At 43.3% G+C, this 18,471-nt stretch overlaps 1 protein-coding gene across 5 annotated transcripts in view; it reads left to right on the forward strand.

Moving 5' to 3' along the window:
* Positions 1-1,258: 1,258 nt before the first annotated feature.
* The window catches only part of LOC128935404 (cytochrome c oxidase assembly factor 1 homolog), a 51,703-nt gene continuing 34,490 nt past the window's right edge, over positions 1,259-18,471 (forward strand). For 2 of the 5 annotated variants that reach the window (XM_054273764.1, XM_054273759.1), the window contains exons 1-2: positions 1,292-1,348; positions 8,333-8,443. The gene's annotated coding sequence lies outside the window, so the exon portion shown is untranslated. Of the gene's footprint in view, positions 1,349-8,332; positions 8,444-18,471 lie in introns of all 5 variants that reach the window. The other 3 variants (XM_054273760.1, XM_054273761.1, XM_054273763.1) reach the window with 3 other exon arrangements.

Here is an 18,471-nt window from a genome sequence, read left to right on the forward strand (position 1 = left end):
AACTCAGCCAGGAAATGCATACAATGAATATCAAAGCAGGTAGGATGCACTAAGGAACACACTGTGACATTATTGGTACACTCATAGTTTAATTTCAGATGAATCAAAACTGTGAGCCAAGGCTTGGGATCATGTAATCCAGCACTGCTAACACACACACTTTACAAACACCAGAGCCTAAGTGCTGAGCTCAGGGACAGTGCTGGACAGCTTGCTTAAACAAACTCCAACAGGGACACAGCTTACACAGAACAATGGAGAGGGATAAATCTGGAATGAAGATGAGCTAAAGACAGCAGTGGTTAAATTAAATATTAATATCACTGTGTGGAATCAGATGGCCAGATTAGATCCAGAATTTTCTTTGGGGATTGCTGGACAGACACTGTTATTTTTTTCAATTTTGACTGCACAAGAGTGGTTTTATGGTATCCTCTGTCCTGGAGAAAATAATAATAGAGCACCACAAAAGAGACTGGATCCTGGGCAGCAAGCTCAGGTGTGATGTGGATGAGCAGCACGGAACTAAGGGGATGTGGGTTGTGGGGAAGCCTTTGCAGCAATGCCGCCTGGGGACTGCGCGTGTCTCTTCACAGGCCTCCCACAAGGCGCCCTGCAGCCGAAGCCATGGCTGGGGGACATCTGGCACCTCGGGTGAGGCATAGGCTGAGAAAACCCTCAACCCTGCCACTGAGAAGAGGGACCCTCGTAAAATGCTGCTTGAGACACAGGCAGCCCCAGCGCTGCCATGACATTATACCGCAATAGAAGAAAAATATTAAGCTATTAAAGAGTGTCCAAAGGAAGGCAACCAAGATGGCGAAGGGCTGTGAGGGGAAGCCCTACAAGGAGTGGCTGAGCTCACTTGGTCTGTCCAACCTAGAGGAGTGAGGGGAGACTTCATCAGTGTCTACAATTTCCTGGTGAAGGGAAGAGGAGGGACAGGCACTGATTTTCTCTGGTGACACGACCGGAGGGACTGGCCTGGAGTTGTATCAGAAGCGGTTTAGGTTGGATATTAGAATAAAGTTCTTCCCCCAGAGGGTGGCTGAGCACTGGAACCGGCTCCCCAGGGAAGTGGTCACAGCACTAAGCCTGGCACAGTTCCAGGAGCTCCTGGACAGCGCTCTCAGGCACATGGACTGCTGGAGCTGTCCTGTGCAGAGCCTGGAGTCGGACTCGGCGATCCCGGCGGCTCCTGTCCGAGTCAGGAGCGGCCGTAACACCGTCCCCTCCCCGCCGCCGTTCGCAGCGCCTCCCGCCATCGCCCCCTGCCGCGCCCCGCCGGCACCGCAGCAATGGCCGCCCCCACGGCGCCCGCGTGAGCCCGACGCCGACCGCGGCTGCCGTGAGTGGGGACGGGCGGCCGAGGCCTGGGCGGGCCCCAACGCCGCTCCCGGCGACACCGCCGCACCCGAGCGAGCCCCGCAGCCCCTACCGGCGGGCTCGGCCCGGCGCAAAATGGCCCCGGGGGGCGGTCGGGGCCCCGCGGGGCGGGAAGAGGCGGGAGGGGGTTTGTACCGGGGGGAGTGCCGTTGGGGCCCGACCACAGCAGCTCCGCAGCGACTGCGGGGAGCGGCGGGCGCCTGCAAGGGCGGCGGGGGTCAGACATGGGACACTGAGCGGTGGCATCGCGGCGAGGGCAGCGGTGCCGTGAGGCGGGCAGGGGCTTGCTCAGTGACCCCGAGAGCCTGAGCACATTTCCTCTCCGGCCCTCTTAATGGTACTTGCAGTTAAGATACTTTTCGGCCGCCTTCAGAAGAGGAGCGCGAGGCAAATGTATCTAGCAAGCTACAAAGAAAACCTGATACGCAAACTGTAATCAGAACTGCGGCAGAAAAGATCTCTTGTAGCTTAACATAGGCACGGGCCCACGGTGCCCTGTACTGAGGGGAACTCGGTGGCAGGAGCACAGCCAGCAGAAATGTGAGGCTGTAAGGTGAACATAAAGCAAGTTGGTTGTCAGTGACTCGTGCACATAGTAAGGAATCTACAGTCAGATTTAGTTTGTTATTCAGGCACAGCTGGTGAAGCAGTCAGGTTGTTTTGAGCAGGTTTAATGTTCAAACACTGCAAAGGAAAGGGATTGCTATGATTCTTTCTTTATAAAAATTGCAACTTCCCTGTTTAAGTCTGCTCTGATCACAGAAGCAAACATGATATCCCCTATCCCCTCTTATCCGTGAGGCTGGTTGCTCCTGCTTTCCAGCCTAGCTGGTTTCTTTGTCCTCATTTATTTACATGAACTCTAAATGCAAGAAGCGAGCATGTAACTTGAAGTATGAGAGTGGCCTGGGTTGCTTCTTTTAGAGTCAGTTTCTTTGATGAAGTGCAGAAACAAACTTCAGAAATCCCCAGTACAGCCTCAAAGGCTGGAGTAATAGCAGGCTGCGACAGCGAGGTGGCCCTGTTCCACCGCCCAGCTGTACATCGTGCTGTACCTCTTGCATCAGGCTGAGGGCTCAGCTGGCTTTTTGAAAGTTGGTTTTTGCAGTGCATCAAGGCTTTCTGGACACGGCATGCACTGCAGCTGCACAGCCCAGCAGGAGGATGGGATAAGTGTCACGAGCACCCCCATTCCAACAGCAGCTTCTCAGACCTGCACCTAAATCCAGTGTTAAGCTGCAGCTACTCTTTGTTTTGAGTCTCAGCTTTGACTCAAATTTGAACAGTAAACTGGTGTTTCATATCGTGCAGTAACCCTTGTCAAGGGTTCTTAAACTCGACTGAGGGTGTGGTAGAGAAAGATGACTGCATGTTGAAAGATAACAAAATACTACCTTTCTGCCTAGAGATCCTTGTGCTATTTAAGACTTGGCAAAATTGCTGCCCTCACTATCTCAGTTATTTAAGTGCTGAAATATCCCAGACCAGCCAAATTCCATTAAACAAAGTGCAAAGGAAAGTTATCTTAAACAAGCAATGTACCAATGTAAAGTTGTTGCATTTACTCCCCAGGGAAGAAAGGATTCTCATCGAGAGCAGGGGGGTGAAGAGGTTAGCTGAACTTAATGTGTCATTTTTTTGTTAGATGAGCTTTAACTTAGACTACTGTAAATTGAATGAAAAAACATGGAGAAGGGAGATAAGGAGCTTTTGGGATTAAAAATAAAAATAAACCCCAAAGCCTTCATTACTATCTTACAGCTTTTTCTAAGTAGTACTTTGCTGTTGCAGTTCTGAACTTAATGAAGTATGCATGGATTATTGCTGAATGTATTTTACTTCAAAGCTGGTTATTCCCCAGAAGTCAGAGGCTTTGCATGTCTGTTAGCACAGTACTTTCCAGACCACTTTTCTAACACAAACTTCTGGGTTTTGACTCAATGCCAGAGGAGCAAAATAACATCCTTACCTTTGCAGCTGTGACCACAACATAAAATCAAGCAGGAAGAAGAGCCGATGCTGGGGGTTGTTTTCGCTACACTTAAGGCACCTTGAGAGTTGGAGCTCGCACAAAGAGATGGGCCCCCTCACACCCTCCCTAAGCAATGTGGCTGTTAGAAGAGCACTTGGCTTTTCTTCATAGCTTTAGCCAGCACAGGTGACTGCATCTTGCCTGTTAAGCAGCCCAGCTCCCCCTGTGTGAGCATTGCTGTTGCACAGCAGCTGCCTCCATTTGCCTGTGCTGCCTTACCCAGGCTGCAGCACAGCCCTCAGAGGATGGTTTGGGAGCAGCCCAGCCTGTGGTTCTGCACATTAGGAGGAGACTCTAGGCACAGCTCTGAAGGGTGGCTGCATCAGCTCTAGACAACTTCTGTGTGTAGGCTCCTCTGCTTGTCCAACTCCCAGCTGTACAAGTGCCACTAAAACAGAAGTCAGCAAGTGATGTGTGTGAATACCTACCTTGAAATGCTTGCATATTCAAGCAAGTGGGAGGGGAGTGGGGGAAGAAAGGCACTAGCTGGATTTTTCTATTTCTCTGTACTGCTGTTAGTGACTCAGTCTACAGTTTTGGGTGGTGATTTTGCATAACTGAGGAGGTTGCAGAAAAAGGCTATATTATGTCTCAGTTTCTGGGAGGAGCAGTTATATGACCATCAGGCTGGTGTGGGAGCTAACCTCTTGGAGATGCAGTTTTACTTTTTTCTACTCAGCATATTGGAGTAGAAAGTTCTTGAGAGTATACTTCCGAAAAGCCGCCTGATACACAAGAATATTGGAATATGTTAGTAAAATTTCAACTCATCAGTTCAGCATAGTTCAGAAGTCTTTTCCCTGTTGTGAGCAACTTGAAAAAGCATCACCAGGTATTTTATTGTGACATTTGTCTTTTAGAATGTTATGAGGATCCTTTCTGGTATTAGAATGTTGTAAGTGACAGAACCCTTTCATCTGCTGTGGTGCAGTGGTGGTTTTTTAATAACTGCACAGCAGTAATAGTAGTTGAATTTAACCACCCCAACCCCCTTTCCCCAGGGCAGAGTAATTTGCTTTTCTTGGTGTTTAAGTGTTTTCACTAAGTGTTTGCATAGCATACCACCAGCTAAAATACAAAGTCCCTATTTCCAGGGCTCTCTGAGAGTACTCTGCATGTCTTCAGTGCACAGCAGATAATAGAGGCTTTGCCCTGCCTTTCTTACCCCTCCCTTCACCAAATAAAAAGTCCTGCTGTTAATTTGATCACTACATTAAACATTGTAAGCCAAATTATCCATTACATCAAAATGTATTCTGCCATCATGATATTAGACCTCTTATGGATCAGACTGGAGGCAAGTGAAGAGGGAATGTTTTGTTTTTTCCTATCTGTTGCTGTGTCTGCTTTGAAGATTGGCTTTGTAAGCTTCTCCCATTAACTAACAAAGAGATAGAAATCTTCCACATCCCTGTGTGCCTTCTCCAGTTGTGGGTTAAGTTCATTAATGGCAACAGTAATCTCCCAGACTGTCTGACAGGTGTTGATCTGTGCACCAGCACTAGTGCACATTCTCACTTTGATGATGTTAAATGAGTGAGAGCCAAGAGCATGGGTTTGAAGCAGATTGTCCCCATGTACTGCACTTGGACTTGAACACGAAGGTCTCAGATGGGTCATCAGAGGCTGCACCACCAGTGAATGCTCAACACTCTCCACAACTCAATGGTGGTAAAGTCCACAACTCTCCACAACTCAATGGTGAGGGTAGGCAAGAGCTAACCTAAATCAACCACACACACAGAACCCAGAGTGGGAACACAGCCCTCAGCATCAGGTATTTTCATTTGCAGACTCCTGCTTATTCCTGATATAGACATAGCCAGCAGTAATTAAAAGAATCCACTCTAGCATTAAAATAATTAAAATTGACCTCTTGAACTCCCCCAGAAGGAAGACCCATAAGAAGTAGGAATATCCATAAGGAAATTTGATCCAACAGAAGTCTACAACAGTCCCAAAAGACCTCACAGCGCTCCTTTTCACTCTTTTAGCAGTCTTATTAATGTACCTTATTAATGAGCATTCTGAGGAAGGAGACACAGACTACCTGTTTACAAAAGTGACACAGCACTGTTTTTGCATTACTTATCACACTTATATCTTCTAGCCAATAAAATCTTTAGGCTTGAATTTTTGCCTTGGCACCTTAATACCATCTCTCCTTAGGATCCTGAGAGCAGCAACATGATGTAGTTCATACACCAACACATTTTGACTACTGAGTTTGGATGGAAGAATGATGTTGCTTGCTCCAGTAGGACTGGAAAGCAACTGTCAGCACTTAGAACTACAATGTGAGCTGCATGTGAGTTATTAGACTGCAGCTAGCTAAGCTTAATCCTGGCATCCAGGAACATTTCCTTGGATTTTACTGGACAGATACATTTGTGGACACAGCTGTACAAGCACTGAGAGAGAAAACTACAAGCCTACGTGCTCCAGAGCCTGCAATCCAGTTAAAAACATACAGCATGCTAGCACAAGTGAAAGGGAGAGCTGCTGTGTGCAACTTGATCACTACATTTGGTCTAGCAGTTACATAGACACAAAACTGCTCTACAAGTGCTGTAGTACAACATTTCTACACGTAGCATGGTTAGAGAGCCCACCTTAACAGGTGCTTCAGAATAAATAGTACTTCTAAGATTTCCTGTGCTGAATAGGAGTACATTGAGAAGATGGAGGCCATCACACACCACTTGGAAAAGGGTAATTAATAGCTTGCCAAGATCCCCATATATACCACATAACAGTCTTCAATCCTTGTCAAACATAAAAATATATCAAAATTTGAGGCCTAGAAGATTTTCACTTAGTTTCCTACCTAAAGTAGCTGTAGGCTTTTGCTTTAAAATTACTCTTAATGCTAGAAGCTCACAGGTACCTTCTCTCAAATTCTGGTACCTCTCCCTTGCTACTCTTTTTAAGCTTTCTTCTTTGAGTCTCACAGGTGCAAAGCTTTCAGTTGAATTAACTCTGCCTTATCCAGAAGTGGTGAGGAACTTGTTTCTCTGAAACAAGTCTTGTTAGGTATGAAGGACTAATGCTTAAAAAAATAAATTGCCTGAATTTCTGTTACTTTGAGAGTTTATGGATTTGTTTATTTGGTTTGATTTTGCAGTCAAAATTCCACAGGCTTCTGAGTAAATGAGTTAACACTGTTAAACACAGGATGTTTGCTTCCCACATTTATTACTAAATCTACAGTGATCTCCACAGAGCTTCCATTTAATTGGAGTTTTGCCACCAACTTAAATAGGTAGCTCAAGTCCAAGTTCATTAACAGTATGGAAAGGTTTACTCCAAGTGTAGGATGTAGTAGAAAGATTAAAAGCTGAGCAGTTGCCTTTACATGGTGAGCATGCCTGAGCTTGATGAGGTTATTTCCTGAACCTAAACTATAAACAAGGAACTGGGCAAAGTTGAAAACCTGCATATGGGATGCATCTGCTGGAAATGATGACAAAAACTAACAATCTTCACCTCACTGAAGTCAGTGAAACATTTTCCGTGTACTTGATTGGAGCCAGGATTTTGCTGTAGGCACTTACATTTCAGTTTTGCAGGAATTAATGCACATCACACAGTAAATACCTCTGAAAAATGTTTTAGCTCCTCTCCTTCCCACTTCTTGTTTTTTCTCTAGGCTGAGTTTTAATTAGCTTTCCTAAACCTTTTCCATCTCCATTCCCCTTTTTAAATCAGCAGTTGAATAGATATCTTTTCAGCATTCTGCTTGAGTAACACCAATGGCATCACTTTTACACTGTATTAATCATTATGCACAATAATATGGCGTCTTCCATCAGAATTGCAAAGCAGTTAACATATATTAATTAAGTACTGCATCTCTGAGAGGCGTGTAAGTAATTAATTTTGTAAGCCAATGCCATTTAAAGGTGAGAGAAGGGTGGATTCTCATCTTAGTGAATAGCCTCTTACTTGTTTACAGTTATTTTCTTCCTGGGTGTCTAGACCTGACTAAGTTCCCTATGCAGCTTTTGTAATGGCATCAGTAACAGGCACATTTGTGAAACTGAAATTCAAGACATCTCTTGTATTTCCATTATGTGAAAGCATGTCCTCTCAAATGAATTGTCAAATGCAATTGTGGTAAATGAAGTCAGTAGAGAAGACAGGGGAAGAATTTGAGACTTAAGCTCCAGCCCTGCCTTCACTTCATCAGAACAGGTGTTCCTAAACTTTTGGTGTCCTGTGTTTGCTTTTGTGCAGGTAGCAAAGATCTTCCTAGATGCTATAGGCTTCCTTTTTCCCAGGCTCATTTACTCTTTGCACCTGGAAATCATATTTAGGCATATTTTGAGGGCTTCATAAATTTGTCTGGGCTTTCCAGATGTGTGGTATCTGGAGAGAGAAGACTCTTCTGAGCTGGTTGCTGCTTGCCTGGGAACTCTGGATGTGAGCACTGTGAGCACACACAGCAGTTACAGGACATGAAGCCCCTCACAGGAGCAGCTCTGTGTGTGTGCTGTGCTGTCCAGCCTTGCATATGAAGTGCAGCACATCAGAAACAGCAGACTTGATGTAGACGTGGCTGTGCAGTCAGGCCCACTCTTTCATGGGGAACTACACAGTTATTTGCATATGGATTATACATGTCCTGCTCCTGTGTGTTGCAGCTGCTGCATATATACACATATATATGCATATATACACAGTTTTTTCTACCCATGAAATCCTGTGCTGACCTATGGGATTTCTACCTTTCTAGTTTGCACCCTGATATACACAGTCCTCCAAAGAACAGGATCCTTGTTCTACTTCTCCTGTCAATTCCTCCTTCCCTTGTAATAACAAGTCCTTGCAATAAGACAGTTATTCCATGAGACACCCTCAGACAATTTCAGTTTGCACAGAAGAGAGACATGGCAGTCTTTTTTCTCTCCTCAGGAGTCCTTGGTCTTGGTGATTCTGCTGCTTACCGTGCCCTGGTTCTGACATGTGTTGGATCTCTCAATTAGCCACTTTGACCTATTAGCCTGGAAGAAAAACAGCAGGAAGGTGGGTAGCTTTCTCTGGTGCAGTGAGATAAATAGCTGACTAAATGACAGATATGAAGTAGAGGATCAGCAAATTTGCCAATGATACCAAGCTGTGAGGTGTGGAGGGAAGTGATGACACTTGGCAGGCTTGAGAGGTAAGCCTGTGTGAATCTCATGAAGTCCAACAAGGCCAAGTGCAAGGTGTTGCAGATGGGTTGGGGCAATCCCAAGCACAAATAGGCTGGGCAGAAAATGGATTGAGAGCAGCCCTGAGGAGAAGGAGTTGGGGGTGTTGCTAGATGAGAAGCTTGACATGACCCAATGTGCACTTGCAGCCCAAAAATCCAACCGTGTCCTGGGCTGCATCCAAAGCAGTGTGGCTAGCAGGGCCAGGGAGGGGATCCTGCCCCTCTGATCTGTTCTCATGAGATCTTATGTAAAATGCTTTGTCCAACATAAGAAGGACATGGACCTGTTAGAACAAATCCAGAGGAGAGCTATGAAGATGCTCAAAGGACTGGAGTACCTCTCCTGTGGCAACAGGCTGAGAGAGTTGAGGATGTTCTGCCTAGAGAGGGAGACCTCCAGGGAGACCTTACAGCAGCTTTCCTGTACCTAAAGGAGACCTTTAAACAGCTGGAGAGAGACTTTTTACAAGGGCCTGTGATGATAGGACAAAGGGGGATAGTTTTAAACTGAGAGTGGGTTTACATTAGATATTAGGAAGAAATTCTTTACTGTGAGGATGTTAAAAAATTGGAACAGGTTGTCCAGAGAGATGCCCAATCCCTGAAAGTTTTCAAACCCAGATTGGGTGGGACTTGAGCATCCTGATCTAGTGGGTAGCATCCCTGGCCATGGCAGGGGGGTTGGAACTAGGTGATCTTTGAAGTCCCTTCCAAACCAAATGATTTCTGTCATTCTATGATCAGGGGGGTACTGAGATGTTGCAAGTGCAGCTGAGAGAATGGCAAAGAGATTGAGAGACCTGACCTCTCACTTTTGCAAGGGACTTGATAGATCAACTTAGCTGCCTGTGAAGGGGTAATTTGGTTTGTTTTGTTTACAGAACAGAGGTTCTACATGGCCTCTTTTTCTCTACTCCTTGGAAATATCATTCAGTCTGGGAAAATTTGGGTGGATTCAGTTTTCTGTCACACCACCACATTAGAGTAATATATTTAGAAGGGTTATCAAGGATTTTCTACATTGCTTTCCTACAGGCATTTGTATATAAATTTTCTTTCATATTTTTCAGTGGCCTCGCACCAGTTGAGTTGTTTTTCACTGCTATTCATATGTTGGAGGCTAAAACCATTGCTATAATCATGTTCATAAACCTTTATGATTTTTGAACGTGCTTATTCTGATTCAGTGTTATCCTCAAAAGTACTTTGAATCCATTATCTTGCTCTGTTGAATTAGTTTTGAAATTTTACCTAAAGCTAAATACACCTCCCATGTTTTGTTGAAACTGCTTTGAAATTAAACAGAAATTTGAGAAGCTTCTGTTGGCTGCCTCAGAGTGTCAAGCACATGAAATATTCCTCCCACCCCCCTGGAAAATTAAGAACTAAAGAAATAATTTTCCCCCCCTTTTCCCCTTATAGCTAGATTTGAACTGGTAGAACATAAAATCACAATATGATGAAATTCTGATTGTTCCCTCAGTATTGTTTGAGAAATGATGGAAGACTTCAGTGCATTAATAAAGCAGTTCAGACACCCGTCTGCCACAGTGGTGGAGCTCAGAAGATCAAAAGAACATTCTCATCTGCTTGACACACACACACCCCCAGTGTTTGTTCATTAATGGCATCATTTTAGTGTAGGTTATAACTGTACACATTGTACAACAAAGCGTTGCCATGAAGTCCCTTGTCCCTAGGGAACAGAAGGAGCAGAAAAAAAGTGGTTGATTAAAGCATTCTCAGCAGCTGAGAACATCCCTAACACTGACATGTTTTGCTGTGAACTGAGAAAGGGTGGGAAGAATAACTGCTCACCATCATCTTCATTTGATGGTATTGTTCAGAATAAATCCCCCACTGGTAGAATAATCCCTGATAAGAGGCATTCTAGCTTTCAGAAGTCATGCTCTCAAAGCATGCACAGTGGGGAGATGTTGTAGTATCACTGCTCCATAAAATATGCATGAATTGGTGTGGGGTTGCCCATCTGTTTCGGTGACAGAAAGTGAAGGTCTAGGTATGTGTGTCTTAAACCAAATATGAGCCATTTTAGGTTCTGAAGTAAAAGAGAGTTTGTCCTTCCCTGACAGAGACAAGATCCATTGTGTTTTTCCTGATACTCATTCCATAGGGTCTCTAAAGACCCAAACTTAACTGAAAAGCAAAAAGCCCATGGCAAGGAGTGGAGGGGTTGGAACTAAACAACCTTTAAGGTCCCTTCCAACGCAGACCGTTCCACTATTCTATGATTTGCTTACTGCTTTTGCAATTTTAGAAAATAAATTTTCTCACCTCTAGTTTAGGGAAGTTTAGGGAAATCCCAGTTGTAATGAGGTTAACTGGGTGGATTCGAGATCCCACTCACTCCTTGCATGGTAGCATTGACTTAGCAGAGCCCCAGAAACAAATCTGGCCCTTTGTCTCCATGAAAGTGAAAGTGTGCTAGGCAGGCATTTCAGCACGCAGGGTAACGTGCCTTTGGATCACACACAGCTAATCCTCTTTATACTTTGCTGACTCTACCCTGCTTAGTCTTACATGAAATGTATTCGTCGTCTTTTCCTGAGCCTGATCCAAAGCCTGTTGAAGTCAGTGGAAAGAGTCCAGATATTTTTTCAGTAGTTTTGGAGCTGACTCTATATGAACAGCTGGTCTAGCACTGAGTCTTGTAGTTGAAAGACAAGGAAAATAAGCAGCAACAAACCACATTGGACTCCGTGCTGTATTAAATATATAAATGAAAGTAACGTGAAACTTGTAAAACCAGACTGGACAAAACACTCTGAAACATGCTGCAGGGAACAGTCTAGTGCTAGCAGGGGAATAAGTTAGCTATTTAATGATTTCTTTTCCATAGCTTTTACTTTTCCACATATTCTGTAATGTAACAGTAATTTTTTCTCCTTGGGCAAATAGCTGTCAGACAGCAGCACTGGAATGAGAACATATGTAGTGTTTGCTTTTATCTTACATTACAAAAGAAGTATGAATACCTTCTGTTATTCCAAGTATAAAATTACAGGTGTCAAATCATTTGGTGCTTTAAATCCTTTGCCAGAAAAGTAATCCAGTAAAAATAGCTCTGTCCTGTCAAAGCTGAGCAGTTAGTATTGTTATTACAGTTTCTTGCATGGCTCCAACAGTGTAAGATGGCAAAAATAAGTGTAAGAGACCAGCAAGAAACTTGCCTGGAATCACCCAGAGCATAGAAAGACAGGAGGATGGAAACGAGGTAAACCTAATGATCCAAAGTGAGAATCTGCCTGGTCTGATTTTCAGTTGGTTTGTACTTTAAAAATGCTGTTAAACAAAAGCTGGTTAACATCTTAGGGGCTGATTATTGCCCAGAGATCCCAAAGAGTTAAATTAAAGAGTAATTTGTGCTGGGTTCTGGGTGAGTATGTGGTTGATCCTCTGTCCTAAGAAGTGTACCATTTAAAAAGTAGAAGAATATTTAGCTGGAAAGGTTGAAGAATTTTACCATCTCCACATTACAGGTGGGAATGCAAAACAGGGGTGAAGAAATTTTTCCTGGGTTAAACAGTTGGGGTCTGAGTTGTCTGTGGCAGTGAACCCCTAAGTCCTGTCAAGTGCTTTGCAAACAAGGCCATCCATACCTAACTATGGTGTGGATGTGAAGTTGTGAATGAATGTATGTGGTGAAGTTTCCTGCGGACCTGAAGTAAAATAGGAGATACAAGAACAGGTCATAGCAGAGCTGTGGGTTTTCATATGTGAATTTCTCTCAAAAGATTGTGAAGAGCCATGCATGCTTTATACAGCTTCTGGAATTTAGGTTAATACTTCTGTTGTCCATTCCACAAAAGCCAGGACAGAAGAAAATTTAAATAGTAGATTATGTCTGCTAGGGGACAGAAGAATCACTGCATTTAGTGCTCTTTTCAGGTCTTCAGAGCTACAGTGAAACCTGGACAGAGACAGCTTGATTTGCTAAATTGGGAACATACTGCTTCAGTCAGTATGGATGTTAGGAAGCTAATTAAAGGACATAGCAGCTGACAAGTGAATCTTCAATCCCTGTCAAATCCCTTAAGTTTATGACAAGTGTGAAGTAGTTCATGTAGAAAAGAAATTTTTACTCCTGAATTCACATGTTTCCAGATGAGATGTGTTTATTTTCATGGTAATAATCAGAACACATTTTACTTAAGGTTTCTAGGATGAATTTTGTCTGCTTTATAAATCACTCCCCAAATCCCAGCTCTCTTCTCCTACTTCTTGACAACCATGGGAGTCATATTAGCTGTCCACACTGGTATTTTAAGTAAGTGGCATGAAGGGTGTGTCAGGCTGCATAGTATGCTGCTGAACAGCAGACCAGATCCTGGTGCTTAGAGGCTGCACTTGTGCTGAAAGGTCAGAAACACCAAGGACATGTAGTGCACCAAAACTTGCCTGTCCTGAGATAGTGAGGAACAGTCACACGTTTTGATTTACAGAAAAAACTTTGTTTGGTTCTTTTTTTTTTCCCTTTGCAAACCACATGCTCTTGCTGAATATAAGTATCTCATGCTGCAGTGATTAAATCCATTTTAGGTACGTTTCCATTAATCTGTGAAAAGACTGTTCCAAAACCCAGAATGAAAGATAAATTGTGAGGTTTTTTTAATTTCTGAAAAAAATCAGTAGTAGGTTGTCGGTTAGTACATCAAAGGATGCATCTAGTGTACCTCGGTATGCTGTAACGTGAGCTATTTGTTCAAAAGTTAGCTCTAGTTAGCAAACATGACTATTCATTCTAAAATAAGCACTCAGGCAGTGTTTGCTCCCAGGCAAATACTTGTTCTGCTACAGTTCCTTCTCAGCTCAGCTGCCTCTGATCCCCTTTGCAAGTGCCGAAGTTGTTAGCCTTTGTAGTCATGAGAGTTAATTACCACTCATTTTGTTCACTTTTCTGCATGGCCAAAAGCTTTTATGTCTTTTACATGATTTGGGAGTGGAAAGACTTGCCTGCATTAAGGGACTGTTTCTTATGCAATATGTGATTAATAGTTGCCAAGCAGTGGTCTGCCACATGTGTGCTGGCAGGTTGGTGGCTGTGCAGCTGCACTGCTCATTGCATGGCTGGGCTGGGTAAGCACAGTGCATCTGATGGTGCAGATAGGCAGGAGCTAGAGGTTAGGTAAACTGGGCCCCCTGGGCTGTGGTGGCTAGATGTGGCATCATGGGGACAGATGGGATGGATCTGCTGGGGCTGGAGCCTGGACATGTGGAGAGAACACCTAGGAGCTATGACATGGGGCAGTCAGTGAGGAGCAGAGGAAGAAGTGAATAGCTGGCTAAAGCAATTCATGTAGCAGTCAGCTGTGCATAGTGTGGCCCTTTGGTATCGGACTGGACTCCCTTAGTTTTGGGAGTGTTTGTGTAGTAGGAGAGGAGCATGTATGATTGTTTAGCTTTCATATCAGTCCAAGAAAACTAGGTTTATTACCCAGCTCAAAAGCAGTCCCCACAGAAATGGATATTCAAACACAGTGCTCTTTAGAGGTTGTGGCCTGTAGTAGCAGGAAGCTCAGAAGAGACTGCAAACTGTTAGTATCTCTAAGCTCTGGAGCTTTTCCCTTGAATTATGTTTTTCCTTTTCAGCTAAATAAACCATAGCAAAAAGCCTTTCAGTGTGTGCTAAGATATTCTCAAGTGCTCTTGTTTCCAAGGGTGACTTTAGTGGGGGCAGCAATGCAGTCTCAGAACAGAGCTCTTACGTGTCCCAGTTACAGAATTACTTCCCGTGCTGCTGACAGCTTGATTTGTGAAAGAAAAAGAATACAAAACTCAACCCACAGCCTGTGCAAGAGAGAAAAACACAGACTTGCTGTGCTTTAGGGAAAGTGTCAGACACAAACATTTCAAAGGGGGAAAGTCTCTAGTGTTCATGTGTATGATTAAAATCCTTTTACAAGAGTAAGTCACATAACTGTATCTATTTTTAAGGTTTAAAAGTTTCCTGGTTTATACCTATGGGATAAGTCTGTGCAGCTAGCTGGAGGCCAATTTTAACCTTGGACCATTGAAATCTGTTGACCTGTGGTTTGGTACAGAGCTGGCCATTGTTGTTTTTTTCCTGCTTTGAAATAAGGGATATCTGGGAAACCTCTAGTACTGCCACCACCCAAACCAAAAAAATCCACGTCTGACTATGTGCTAGACCTGCATTACTTAGCTGCCAAGTGTTGCAAAGTAGCCAGATACTGAAAATGCTGCTAATCAAGCAGATATCAGACTTAGATACTCATCATTATGTGTTTGTACTGAATCTGGTAGATACTAAGAGGACTTAAAGTGCATGTATAATTCCAGGGCTGTTTAGTTCTGGTTTAAGACTAAGCAGTAGTTGTAGAAAAAGAAGGCTGAACTGAAGTGTTCTGCAGTTGAGCAAGCAATTTTATTTCTAAAGCAAAATCTCATGCACTACAGGGTTCATGATTCAGAAATCTGGTACAGTGCTGAAGGAAGCCGTGTCTTGATTTGCAGCTTATAAAAACAGGATTTTGCTAATAAATGCATTCTTCAGAATTACAGACCAGCAGATTCTTAAATGTGGAGGTCATGGCTTTGTCTCGAACAGCAGCCTCCTATGATTACTGTGTACTGTATTTTTATGATAGGTGAGACAGCTTCTTCCTGGCTACTTTGTTATGTCACTATTAAATGGAGGAAAGGAATTGGGATGACCTAGTCTGGAAGGGGTAAAGCAAACAGCAAAGCACTGCCATTGGTGAAACAAACTTGCTTTAAGCACATTCTCTAGTTAGTCTGAGTCATCAATCATCAATCATCATTTGTTCTCTTCTTCCTCCTCTGTCTTTCCCTGAGCTGTATTATAAAGCAGAGCTGTGACTGGAATCAGGGGTGCACTATCTGGGAGTGGTCCTGAGAGAAGAAAGGGATGGGGGCTGTGGGTAGGGACTGAACCAAGGCACGGAGAGACAAGCAGAGCCTCGTTTGAGTCAAGTGCTGCCTCTTAAAAATAGCTCTGGAAGGACATATCCAACCATGGATACCATGCAAGCCATGCATTAGTCCAGTGACTTCCTTGGTGCCTGTTCCCTGCACTGCCTGTTCTACCTCTCAAGCCTGGAGTTGCCTCTGTTGCTTCCTCCTGGTGCAGGCTTTGGTCCCAGACTGTGTATTCCCCTCCCTGTCATTGCCCCATCCTCAGATGTTCACAGTTGCTCACAGTGCCCAATGTTTCCTGAAGTCAGCTAAATACACAGTTTTGAGGATGCACTTCTAGCATGTGCTGAGCTCAGAAATCTGCCTTCACCAACTTAATTCCCTTATAAAACATGTCAGAAATGTTTTTTTCTCTTAGCATGTCTGTATACACATACATGTATGTTCACCTGTGTATCTGTGTATATCCCATTATTAACAATGAGCATTAAGTGTAGACATCAGGGATGAAATGAACTGTAAAATTTCCATGCCATCTGCCCACACTGGCTGCAAAAAAATGCTCAGATGTTTATAAAAGCTAGATTGAATGATGATGATGAGGATGATGATGATGTCTCTATGTGGGGGGTGATGATGATGATGTCTCTCAACTGGCAAACTTTTCTGAAACTCAGAAATGTTTGTTCTGTGATATGCCATCTTTTCAAATTTGTGATTCCAGTTTTCTGCTCTGTTAGAGCACTATGTAGATTGAGCAAAACAAAGTTAATGCTATGACAAAGTATTTTGATGTCTTGTCCTAATTCAAGACAGGGTTTCTCACCTCTCCATGGGAGAGAGCTGGTTGGCAGCCTGGGCTGAGGCTGCAACTCCAATTTTGGTGATGACAGTAGCTGTGTCATTGGTTTTGTTCTTCCACAGGATGACAGGATGAAAGCAGAACCAGGAGTGGAATCAAGGTGGCAAATCTGTAGATTGAAGAATATAAATTCAGTTATAGTATTTGATATGATATTAACCAAGTTCTGCCAATTTTATTTGTGTTGAGCAGCATCCAGAGCCTGCTGGAGCCAGTGGCAGTTTTGCCATCCGTTTCCCCGAGGAGCAGGATTTTGCTTATTGTTTAAATTAGCTATATCTTCCTGGGAGCATATGGGAGCAAATGCAAAGGTCTTGAATTGAAGAAGCCAGTAAGCAGCTTTATGCATTTATTTTGTTGCACAGGTAAAAGCTGAGACAGCAAAACCCATCTGCTAAGCCTTCAACACGTCTCTATAAAATCTATGTTAGGGTAAGAGTATTCTTTTCTATTTTATTTATGGCCTTGGCTGCCTGAATGAGTGCATCTGGAGCTCAGATGTCTGATGCCCTTATTGTAAATTAGTTAACTTGAAGAACTGTACGCACTCTCAGGTCTTTGCTGTGGAAATGCCAGGCTCTGCAGTGGAGGTGCTTTTGTGTGTGCATATGTTTTTTTAAGTGAAAAGGCTCTTGAATTTTATGCATAAACACTATTCTCTGTCTCTCTTTCTTTTTTTCCCCTCCCTCTTTTGTTACAGACTGTGAACTAGCATTGAATATTCAGGGAAAGCTCCCCAGGGAGATTAGGGACATGGACAGATTTTAAACAGAGCCCTAATGCATGGACACGGAAGGACAAACATTCTAGTGGGAATACTTGTGCAAATTCCCTGCTTTGGGGTCAAAATGCATTAAACAGCTGCTTGCATGCTAAAGGTGCTTTTAAAATCAATACAGACCAGAAATTATAAAATTTATAAATAGAGATGGTGCTCAGTGAGAGTAGAAGTACTTTGATGATGCCTTTTGTTATAAATCATACAAGAGTATATAGCAGTCCTAGAGAGAAGTACATCTATAAATCCCTTTCTGCAGGGCTCAGAATCCCAGACTGTGCTGAAACTTACTTCAGGCAGGATTTGCCCTTATCCTTCCATGTCCTGGAGGGCTATGGGAACTGAGATTTAACAGCAGTAGGAATTAGATGTCTTGACATGAATAAACTGCTGTTATCACCAGTTACTCTGATTACACTGTTGTGGAAGATAGCTTATTGCTATATTTAATAAATCTACATTAAAAGAAATTGAATGAGGTCATTGCACAAACAAGCAGTAGCAGTACATGTATTTGGGGCTGCTGTGCAGTAGCTAAACTCAGGTAGAGTCCAGCTGTAGAAACTGGCAACCTGGATGGGTCGGCATCTGAAATTGGGTTGTATAACAGCAACATGGTAATATCAAAGCTGCAGTGTGGCTTTAATTGCCACAGAGGTCGTATTTATCATATTGCTATGTCCACATTTAAGAATAAATTTAAAAAACATTTCATTCTGAAATAAATAGATTGCCTTACTGTTGCTGCACATTTGCTTTATTGGTTCTTCAGCCTGACTCCACAATACTTCTGTGCCCTGTCGTCTGAAATGGAAACAGGTGTTATTTGCAATATAGAAGTGCAGCAGTATTTATGTCATACTTAGATCATTCAAGTTCCCATTATAGACCACATTTTATTACATGTACATTTCATAAGGCCCATTGCCTCTATTGCTGCTGTCTCATGTTATGGTAATCCCTAAAAAAGCTGCCACTAAATTGAGGCCCTTTGTTTTTTACATGCTGCATGCTTGCAGCTGCTGCAAGCATTTGACAGGCTCAAAGTCCATATTTTCTAAGTTCCATTTTAGTTTGGGGCAAAATAACAGGTCTTCAGTGTGGTGCCCTGCAGACTGCACTCTGCAGCCTGCAGCTTTTTATTGCTACCTGCTTCCTGACTGTCCCCATGGCTCTTCCTTTGGCTCCTCTTTGCTTTCTACTGGTTCAGGCATTTTTTTCCAACCTCACAGCTTTTTTCTGGCCTACCACTCTTAATTGTGCTCTTTAAATCATTCCTTGGAGACACCTCTGCACTAAAA

Source organism: Melozone crissalis, unplaced genomic scaffold (assembly GCF_028551555.1).
Source record: "Melozone crissalis strain CALT ecotype California unplaced genomic scaffold, PUWL_Pcris_2 ptg000016l_1, whole genome shotgun sequence".
Lineage (NCBI taxonomy): Eukaryota > Metazoa > Chordata > Aves > Passeriformes > Passerellidae > Melozone > Melozone crissalis.